The following is an 11,685-nucleotide window of genomic DNA, read 5'->3' as shown; positions in this document are numbered from 1 at the left end:
AAATATCATGGAAAATATTGACAAAAGAAAAGCTGGTTCTTGGAAAGAATTAACAAGATTGATGGACCCTTAGCCAGAAGGACCAAGAAAAAGAGAGAAAAAGCCCAAATAAACATAATCAGAAATACAAAAGATCAAATCCAACTGAACCCGAAGAAATGCAAAAGATTATCAGAGATTACTATGTACATATATATAGAAACAAACTTGTTAATCTAAATGAAATGGAAGACTTTCTGACATCACACAACCTCCCCCAGGTGAAACAAGAAAACATTCAGATACTAAATAAACCAATAACAACCCAAGAAATCGAACCTGTCGTACAAAAACTACTTACAAAACAAAGTCCTGGATCAGATGGCTTTCTAGCAGAATTCTACAAAATGTACAGGAGGAGCTGAAAACAATCCTATTGAAAGTATTTCAGGCAATTGAGGAAGATGGAATTCTCCCCTAATCATTTTGCAAAACTAACATCACACTGATACTCAAACCGGGCAAAGACGCAACCAAAAAAAGAGAACTACAGTCCAACATCCCTTATGAACATAGATGCAAAAATTCTCTATCAAATTCTAGCAAATCAGATCCAAAAGTACATCTCATAAATCATCCACCATGACCACATAGGCTTCACCTCCAGGATGCAGGACTGGTTCAACATCAGCAAGAACATCAATGTAATTAAATACATCAACAGATGTTAAAACAAGAGCAGAAAAAGCTTTTGATAAAATTCAGCATCCCTTCTTGATAAAAACCCTCAAACACCTAGGCATAGAAGGAACATACCTCAAAAGAGTAAGTGCCATCTACAATTAACCTACCACTAACATATTGCCAAATGGACAGACACTGGAAACATTTCCTCTGAAAACTGGAATAAGACAAGGCTGCTCCTTCTCACCCCTCTTGTTCAACATTGTGTTGGAAGTCCTAGCTAAGGCAATTAGACAAGAGAAGGAAATCTGGGGTATCCAAATAGGAAAAGAGGAAGTCAAGTTATCCCTCTTTGCTGACAATATGATCCCATACCTTGAAAATCCAAGATAATCTGTCAAAAAGCTGCTTGCACTGATAATGGACTTTGGCAAAGTGTCACTGTACACAATAAATGTGCAAAAGACAGCTGCATTCTTATACATGAACAAGTAGACAGAGAACCAAATAAAAAGCACAATCCCATTCACTATAGCCACACACAAAAATATGAAATACCTCAGCATCTTCTTAACCAGAGAAGTGAATGACCTTTACAATGAAAACTACAAAACACTGCCCAAAGAAAGAAGACACAAATGGAAAAATATTCCATGCTCATGGATAGGAAGAATCAACATTGTTAAGATGTCCATCTTACCAAAGACAATCTACAGATTCAATGCAATATCCATTAAGCTACCAATATCATTCTTCTCAGACCTGGAAATGACAATACAGAAATTCATATGGAAATATAAATGACCATGAAGAGCCAACACAAACCTTAACAAAAGAAACAAAGCAGGAGATATCACACTTCCAGACTTCAAACTTTATTATAAGTCTACAATAATCAAAACAACCTGGTATTGATAGAAGAACAGGCATACAGACCAATGGAACAGGATAGAGATTCTGGAAGCAAAACCTCAATTTCTCAAACAACTCATCTTTGAGAAAGTCTCCCACAACAACCACTGGGGAGAGGAGAATCTGTTCAGTAAATATTGCCAGGAAAAGTGGCTGATCACATGCAGAAGATTGAGACAGGACCCATAATTATCACCATATACAAAAATTAACTCTAAATGGATCAAAAACCTCAGACCATAAGAATCTAAGAAGATTCAGGAGACAATCTTATGAAAATTGGAACTGACAACCAATTCCTGATTAAAATTCTAAGTGCCCATACCATAAGAAATAAGACAGACAAGTGGGAACTCATCAAACTGGCAAGCTTCTGCAAAGCCAAAGAAATCATCAAGAGAGCAGGGAGACAGCCCATAGAATGGGAAAAAGCATTTTCCAACTGTTTACTACAAGGAACTCAAATGCACTGAAAGGAAAAAAACAGCCCCTTTAAAAAGTGGGCAAAAGATATGAATAGACATTTCACAAAAGAAGATATACCAGCAGCCAACAGACACATGAAAAGTGCTTAGCCTCACTCATCATCAGAGAAATGCAAATCAAAACCACACTGAAATACCACCTATCCCCAGTAAGAATGGCCATCATTAACAACACAAACGGCCATCATTAACAACACAAACAACAGCTGCTGGAGAGGATGAGGAGAAAAAGGAATGCTTCTACACTGCTGGTGGGAATGCAAACTTTGTGCAACCTCTTTGTAAGACAGTGTGACAATTTCTGAAAGATCTAGAAATTGACCCTCCATATGACCCAGCAATCCCCCTATTGGGACTATACACAGAGGAATTCAAATCATTCTACAAAAAAAAAATACCTGCACACGCATGTTTGTTGCAGCTCTATTCACAATAGCAAAAACATGGAACCAACCATGCTGCCATCGAAGTTGGACCGGATTAAAAAATGCAGTACATATACACAATGGAATATTTTGCAGCCATAAATAATGTCAAACATATGGATTTCCCAGCAACTTAGATGGACTTAGAGTCTATCATACTCAGTGATCTATCACAGACACAAAGAAGAGAGTTCCATATGTTTTCACTCATACATGAACCTTGAACAATTGTCATATAAGAAAGGGATTGGCAGTAGTGGGAAACTGCCAATGGAGGGAGGTTGGGATTGGCAATTGAGAGAAACTGCCAGAGGAGGGAGGGGCACATCTCATCAGTAAGGGTACCTGCATAATGAATATTTGTATACCTAACCTTGAATTGGACCCCACATCTTTAAAATAAAATAAAATAAAATAAAACATAGTTGCTATGCAACAGACACACACACACACACACACACACACACACACACACACAAATACACAAACCCTCAAAAAAACAGGCAACAAAAAGCAATACTAGATAAAAATGATTACATCAAACTAAAAAGCTCTGCACAGCAAAGAAGACTATCAATAAAATGAAGAGAAAACCCACAGGTTGGGAGAAGATATTTGTGAACTATGCTTCTGACAAGGGATCAATATCCAGAATATATAAAGAGCTCAGACAGCTCAGTAAGAAAATTATTGTCATCATAATTATGCTCAGATTGAAAAACGACCTAAACAGACATTTCTCGAAAGAAAACACACAAAGGTCAACAGACATATGAGAAAATGCTCAGCATCACTAATCAGAAAAATGCAAATCAAAACCACAATGAGATATTACCTCTCATTAATTATTTAGAATGATTATTAGCAAAAAAACAAAAATAACAAATGGTGAAACAGATAAGGAATAAAGGAAGTCTTCTACATTGTTGGTTGGAATGTAAACTTTTACATCATTATAGAAAACAGTACAAGCCGGGCTCGGTGGCTCAGCCTGTAATTCTGCGCTTTGGGAGGCTGAGGTGAGTGGATTGCCTGAGCCCGCGGGTTTGAGACCCGCCTGGGCAAGTTGGAGAGACCTCATCTTTACAATAAATCAAAAAACTTAGCCAGGCATGGTAGCGCACGCCTGTAGTTCCAGCTACTCGGAAGGCTGAGGCGGAAGGATCGCTGGAGCCCAGCAGGTCGAGGCTGCAGTGGCCGGGAGCGGCCACTGCACTGCATTTTGGGTGACAGAGTGAGACTCCAACTCCAAAAAGAAAAAGAAAAAGAAAACAGTACAGAGGTTTCTCAATAGTACAGCACTTTTAAGATATTGAAAGCATGCAACAGCCATAAGAAATTTGCCCAACTTCATTAAAAAATAAAAATATTTCAATCAAAAATGTGACCACATTGTTTCTCTATCAAGTTAGCAGGATTTATTGTATGTTTATGTGTATATGTTTTAGGTTATTTCAATAAAAATACATGGTGTTTCTAAAAGGATTATAGTCATTTTCAGATACAGGTTAGAAAATTTTAAATTATTCTGATCCACACTTGTGAATTATATTCTTCTTTAAAAAGTGTTTTCTCTGTTATCCCATAATTATACTTTTATAAATAGCTAAGAAGGATATCAGTATGGACATAAAATATATATAACATAACTTTATAAAATTATTGACAATAGTAAAAAATGTCCAACAGTATTACGTTGGATGAAAAATCTAACACAAATCATGTGTTTATAAAATACTAAAAGCTATGGGAAGTATTCATAATACCATGTCAAGAAAAACAAATTCAGCTTCACAATATGGTTCGAAAAATGCATTACACCAAAATTGAGGAAAACAGTTCCCAAATCCAACTCATCATGTGGTTAAGGTGAGGGTCTAACTTGTGTTGGAGGTTAGCGGGAGGTGGGGGGGAACACTTCCCTACAGAGTTGGCGATAGCTTGAATTGTGGAAAACTTCTGGCAGACAATTTGGTAAGACCTTTAAGCTGTAAATGCACATGCAATGTCCTTTGCCTCAGAAATGTTACTTCCAGTAATTTATTTTGCAGTTATATTCATATGCAGACAAAATATCATATGAACAGAAATATTACATTCATTTTAAAAAACTAAATATATTAGGAAAAAAAACTAAAAGTACATCATTTTGGGCCTGGGAAAACTGAATGTCTTACAAACACAGGCACTGGGACAGTTTTGGCCCAAGTGTTGCCAGTCCTTGCACACAAGTTAGCCTCCCTTGCTGCTAATGTGTGAAATAGCTTTAAAAATTTGGAAAGGACTCCATATCAACAATCTAGTTTGTAATAGTATCATATTGTCTAAGCTTACAGTTTGAGTGTTGGAGGGAAACTATTAACTCTTTATATTTGAATGCATATATAAATAATTCTTAACTGTTCTGAAAGAATTGGAGGCTTCCAGGAAGAAAAAAGGGGGCAGTCAGTATGAAGAAAATCAAGCGGAAATAGCTTCTTTGTGTATTTCAAATAGAAACTTCTCTTATTTAACAGCTGTATTAAGGTATAATCTATGTACTAAGCAATTTGCTCATTTTAAGTGTACAAATCAATTATCACTAATAAATTTACATAAAATCAATTTTAGAATATTTCCATCACCTCATTGGGTGCCCACTGGAAATCATTTTCTATTCTCAACCACATTTCAGGCAACCAATAATCTACTTCTCTATATATAGCTTTGATTTTTCTGAGCAACATTCATATAAATGACTCATAAAACATGTGGTCTTTTTTATCTGACTTTTTTTCACTTAGCATAATGTTTGCCAGGTTCATTCAATTTTTGCATGTATTAGCACTTTTTTATTGCAGAATAGTGCTCCATAAATTTATACTCCATTTTTTAATCCAGCCATCAGTTGGTAGACATTTGAGTTGTTTTCAATTTTTAACTATTTTGAATAATGCTGCAATAGCCATGTACACACAAACATGTAGACATATGACTTTCTTTTGAGAGGAAATCTAGGGGTGGAATTGCTAGATCATATCTTAAGTTTATATTTAAAATTGAAACTGTTTCCAAGGTGACTTTGCCATATCATATCTGCTGCTACAGTGTATGAGGGGTCTCATTTGTTCACTTTGTCCACACCCTTGATGATACTGTTATTTATAACAAGTATCTTAGTATTTATTTCCATTTTACTATGTATAACCATTATAGTCTATCCTACTATTGTAACATTAACAAATAGTCCATCTAACTATTGCAATAATCCAACTAACTATTTATATACACTTTACTGGGGTGTGAAGTGGTATTTCATTGTGATTTTAGCTTGCAATTTCTTAATGACAAGTGATAGAGACTCTCTTTTGTTATACACCTATAGTTATATATATATATTAGAGTTGTATTAGCCAGACTGGGGGGGGGGGAGAGAGAGAGAGAGAGAGAGAGAGAGAGAGAGGTGCAGATAACAACAGCAGCGGTTTTCTCTGGACAGCAAAAGTATGGCTGATTTTTATATATTTTATTTTTCTATTTTAAAACTTTAAAAACTTAAAATAAAAGGTGGTGATAACTAAAAGCAATGTATTCCAGCTTTCCTCTCACTAGGGAATAGACTTTAGTGTTACAAGGTTAGTATTCGTCACAGTGAGAATTAACTTCTAGAAACAGCTACTTCATCATTGACAGTTGATATACTCAGTTTCTCCTTTTAGGACACCCATTAATAACAGCATTAGATTTTCTACCAACTCTTAATTTCTCAATTGATGTTGAATCAATAAACTTCAACTTTGTATGGGTCAGGCTCTATGGCCTAGTTCTGGCAATGGTCCCAGCCATTTGATTCCATCCCAAAGTCTATACACAAAATTATTGCCAGGATCAGTATAGAGAGTGATGATCTTTTAAAGACTTCTAATTTTATGTAGAGTAAAATAAGGCTAACTTTGACCCATTCTTTTGAAGCAAAGTTTTTAGGTGAATTGGGTCTTCACTCTGTTAATTTAGCCCTCTTCAACTTACCTCAAAATTTCAGTGCATTTGTCTTCATGAAACCATCACAGAAATATAAAGCAACAAGAAAGTATGGTTGAGAAAAGATTGGCAGAAATAAGAATAAGAATACCATTTTAGACGAGAAGAAACATAGACATATTTTTATTTTACTCTTTTATTGTACATTCCAAATTCTTTTAAGACACAAACACAAAATGAGCAATAAAATTTTTGATTGAATACTTCAAAATAGTAAGAGTCATCTACAAGAAACCCAGAGCCAATATACTGCTAAACAGACAGAAATTGGAACCATTACCCTGAAAACTAGAACAAGACAAGTCTGCCCACTCTCACACTTTCTGTTCAACAAGTGTTGGAAGTTCTAGCTAGAGCAATCAGACAAGAGAAGGAAATCAGGCTATCCAAAGAGGAAAAGAGGAAGTGAAGTTATCCTTCTTTGCAGATGCCATGATCCTATACCTCAAAAACCCAAAATAATCTGTCAAAAACATCCTTTCACTGATAAAGGACTTTGGCAAAGTCTCAGGTTAAAAATAAATGTGCAAAAGACAGTAACATTGCCACACATCAACAATAAGCAAACAGAAACTCAAATAAAAAACACAATCCTATTCACAAGAGCCACACACACAAAAATAGAAATTCCTTGGCATCTTCATAACCAGAGAAGCGAAAGACATTTACAACAGAAACTATAATACACTCCTAAAAGAAATCAAAGATGACACAAACAAATGGAAAAATTTTTCATGCTCATGGATTGGAAGAATTAACATTGTTAAGATGTGGAAATTGGAACTGGCAACCAACTCCTGATCAGAACCCCAAGTGCCCATGCCATAAAAGATAAGACAGACAAATGGGGCCTCATCAAACTGATAAGCTCCTGTAAAGCCAAAGAAACCATCAAAAAAGCGGGAAGACAGTTCACAGACTGGGAAAAAAATATTTGCCAACTGTATGTCTGACAAAGGCCTAACATCCAGGATCTACAAGGAACTTAAATGTCCAAAAAGAAAAAAACAAACAAGCCCATTACAAAGTGGGTAAAAGATATGAATAGACACTTCTCAAAAAAAACAAAAAACAAAAAAACCACATATGAGCAGCCAACAGACTCATGAAAAAATGCTTAGCCTCACTAGTCGTCAAAGAAATGCAAATTAAAGCCACACTGAGATACCACCTAACTCTAATCAGGATGACCATCATCAATAACTCAAAAACCAACAGATGCTGAAGAGGACTGTGGGGGAAAGAGAGTACTTCTACATGGTTGGGGGTGTATAAACTAGTATAGCCTCTGTGGAAAACAGTTTGCAAATTGCTAAAAGATCTAAAACTTTACCTTTCGTATGACCCCACAATCCTCCTTCTGGGAATATACCTAGAGGAACTCAAATCACTCTATAAAAAAGATACCTGCACAAGTATGTTTATTGCAGCATTATTCACAATAGCAAAACATGGAATCAACTGTGCTGACCATTGAAAGAGGACTGGATAAAAAATTGTGGTACATATACACAATAGTCATAAAGAAGGACAAAATTATGAACTTCACAGCAAATTGGATGGACTTATAATCTGTAATACTCAGTGATCTATCACAGAAACAAAGACCTGGTACCACATGTTCTCACTCATAAGTGGACCTTGAATGATTATCATAATACTGTAAGAAATGGATAGGCAGTAATGGGAAACTACCAGGGGAGGGAGGGCATACCTCATCAACAAGGGCATCTGCATAATGACCATTTGCATATTTAACCCTGAATGGTACCCCACATCTGTAAGATAAAATATTAAATAAATGAATAAATATTTTGGTTGAATATATCAATGAAATACTGTTATTAAAACCATAAGAGAGTTGAGAGTTCTTTTTTTTTTGCTTTTTTATTGAAGGATTGGATTTTCAGGTATTGGATACTTTTGCATGCATTAGAGATATTTCACAGCTTTTAGGATGCTTTGTGAAAGAGTTGCTGATATGGGTTCCTGGTTATGTGAACATCCAGATTGCACTTTACATCTGTCCTAGATCCTGGAGAAAATGGTGAGAACTTTAATTTTACAGCATCGAGATCATTAAGAGGAGCCTGGAGGTAGAAGTCTCGGAGAGCATGATTATTCAGGAAAACATCACATGTTTGGGTCTAGCTACTGTCTTATACCTCTCAACCTCTGATTCTGTAGACAGAGAAGCACGTGTAAGAAGACTCTTCTAGGTGAGTCTCCAACAAAAACTAGGTTTGGTTTCAAAATGGGACTAGCAAATGACTGGGGTTAAACAAATTACCTCTTAACAAATATCTGTTAGAAGGAAAGTTCGGCCCCACCTACAAAAATGTTTGAATTTTTAATTAGGCTTTTTAAAGTTTAATTTTCTACAGTTATTCTGCTTGTCAGAAAAAGAGCGTCTGACCTAGTTTTCCTATGCTTTCTGTAGTCATTGAGTCAGTTGTCCAACACAGAACTCCCTTGTTAGTGACAAACCTGAGGGAAATATGGGCTCTTTTGCTTAGCCTCTGTGTGGTTATGTGTCCCTGTTTTATTTCTTTTAGATATAAATAGTGTTAACTAGTACTTTCTTTTTGTATTCTCTACAACATTAGTGACCTGTGGATCTATTTCGCCTTTAATCATCTGCTTCTTCTTGGCTTATCTTTTGAAAGAAAAATCCATATGCCACCACTGAATAGAGTTTGTTTTGTTTGAGGAATTCAGGTCATTCATTTTAAACCTTACTAAGCATGCTATTACAGGCTTAGCTGGCGCAAGGCGTTACGGCTGCTATAAAGACCCAGACACTTCAAGATCCCTGCAGGCCAGGCACACAGATACAACATAATCAAAGGCTGGATTCTAATTTCTCATGAAAAAAAAGAAAAACACAGTTTCATGGGTCGATTATTCATCTCTCCTCACACTGCTTTTAGGAAAACTGGCCTGCCCTAAACTCTCCTGTGGGAATTAAAGAGCTAACTACTTCATCACCTTAAATCCTTAGTTACTTGATGACACAACACAACCCTCAAGTAAAGAAATTCTGAAATTTTCCCTTCTGCTTCTACCACAGCAACAGAGCAAGAGGAATGGTAGCTATGTATGCTTAGTAATAAATATATAAGCATGAATCAATCTCAAGAGCTACATATATCTTTACATAGACACGGATCGCTGGGTGCAGGTGCTTATATGCTATTTCATTTCATCATTAGAACACTGAATTTAATAATATCAGATTCATTTATGGATGAAGAACTGGAGATGCAATTATTCAAGTCCAAATCTGTTTGTTTAATTATTATATATCTTAATATCCTCTGGGATGATTCTCTATCTCTCCTCCCACCCTTCACACACACACACCCCTTTGTACTTCTTAGTATTGTATAGTACATACTGAATGATCCAAAGATCATCTCTGCATGACTGCCCCATGAGCACCTCTAGCTCAACACCCCAAAAGAAAGATATCAAGAGACTCTTGTTTCTTCTTTCCACTTCTAGTTGTGCCCACCAAGTCAAGTACACACCCCTACGGTATACACACATTATAACCTGTACTCTCTTAAGAGAGTGTGTATGATCTATCATTCACATCAGGACACTTGAAGGAAAAAAGTAAAAGATTGCTCAGGCACAAGGAAGGTTGACTGAGACTGTGCTGGACAGGCCATCATGTACTAAAATAGGTTGTGCTCAGATTTCTGGACCTATTTTTCTTTTTTTTCTTTTTTTGAGTTGGAATCTCACTCTGTCACCCAGACCGCAGTGCAGTGGCCACTCCCGGCCACCACAGCCTCAACCTGCTGGGCTCCAGCGATCCTTCCGCCTCAGCCTTCTGAGTAGCCGGAATTACAGGCATACGCTACCACACCCGGCTGATTTTTTGATTTATCATAGAGATGAGGTCTCGCTGCCCAGGCGGGTCTCAAACCCGCGGGCTCAGGCAATTCACTCACCTCAGCCTCCCAAAGGCGCGGGATTACAGGTTGAGTCACCGAGCCGGCTGGACCTATTCTTCTTAACGCCAGCACTGCCCACTCTCATCCACAGCCATTTAAATATAGTATCATCAAAAATTATGCTCCTTTATGATCCCCTCCTTTCCTCTCCAGTTAACTTTTATGTATTCTAAAAGTTTCCATTTTTTTCCTACATTATCTACAGTGAAACACTTTTTCACATCTTTTATATGTTCGCATAGAAATTTGTTCTTGTCCCTATAACAGAATTTAACCAACTGTATTGACTTCTCTTCTTCTGGCTATTGTCCCACAAATCTTTAATTTCCTTGGTTCACCAACATCTCCCTCATGCCTAGCAAAATGCTCGGGTCAATATAGTCTCTCAAGAAATACTTTAGTAATGCTAAATGAATGCGATTCTGACAGCGATCAGAGTGATACAATTGCCCAGACACTTAAACTCCCTTTCAAGCTAATTAAATTTCAATTCCTTCACTGGACTCCTCACAATGCTCTCTTAGGCCAACTTTTGTGCCATGCTGACAATGGTAATGCATTATTCTCTCACTCTTTCCACTTCCCTTCTCATTTAGCAGCATGCCTCCTGAAGTGGGGTTGCATTCACACCCAAACTAAAGCCATGTTTAATATGCACAACAGAAACCACTACACAAAGTGATGATAATTTTAACAACTGAGCCTTACCCAAAAACTTTAAGCTGCAAAAGACTTTCTGTATTATTTTTATCCTACAAGATATTTTTTCTTCACTGTGACTTTTTAAACTGTTGTTGTACCCCAATTGAGAGACGTTTACAAAATTGCTAAGGTCATGAAAAACAAAATAAGACTGAGAATCTGTCACAGGTCAAAGGACTAGGGAGAGATAATGATTTATGCAACGGGTATATTAGGTTGAATCCTGAAACAGGAAAAGACACTGGCAGAAAAAAGGGAGAAATCCAAAACAAATCTGTATCTTAGTTATGACATGGTATCAATGCTAACTTCTTTTTCATAGTTACTTTTTTAGACTTCTTTTAAGAGAAGTTTTAGGTTGAAAGCAAAACTGAGACAAATTTTGTACAGAGATCTTTATAGTGTAGAGATCTTCGATACCCTCTCTGCCTCCCACATGACCAACAGCTTCACCAGAGAGATGCACTTGTAGTTGATGAGGTGACATCGACGTATCATCTTCAGGCAAAGTCCACA

Source organism: Carlito syrichta, unplaced genomic scaffold, assembly GCF_000164805.1.
Source record: "Carlito syrichta isolate Samal-C Ts95f unplaced genomic scaffold, Tarsius_syrichta-2.0.1 Scaffold302341, whole genome shotgun sequence".
Lineage (NCBI taxonomy): Eukaryota > Metazoa > Chordata > Mammalia > Primates > Tarsiidae > Carlito > Carlito syrichta.
This window is presented reverse-complemented; position numbering follows the sequence as displayed.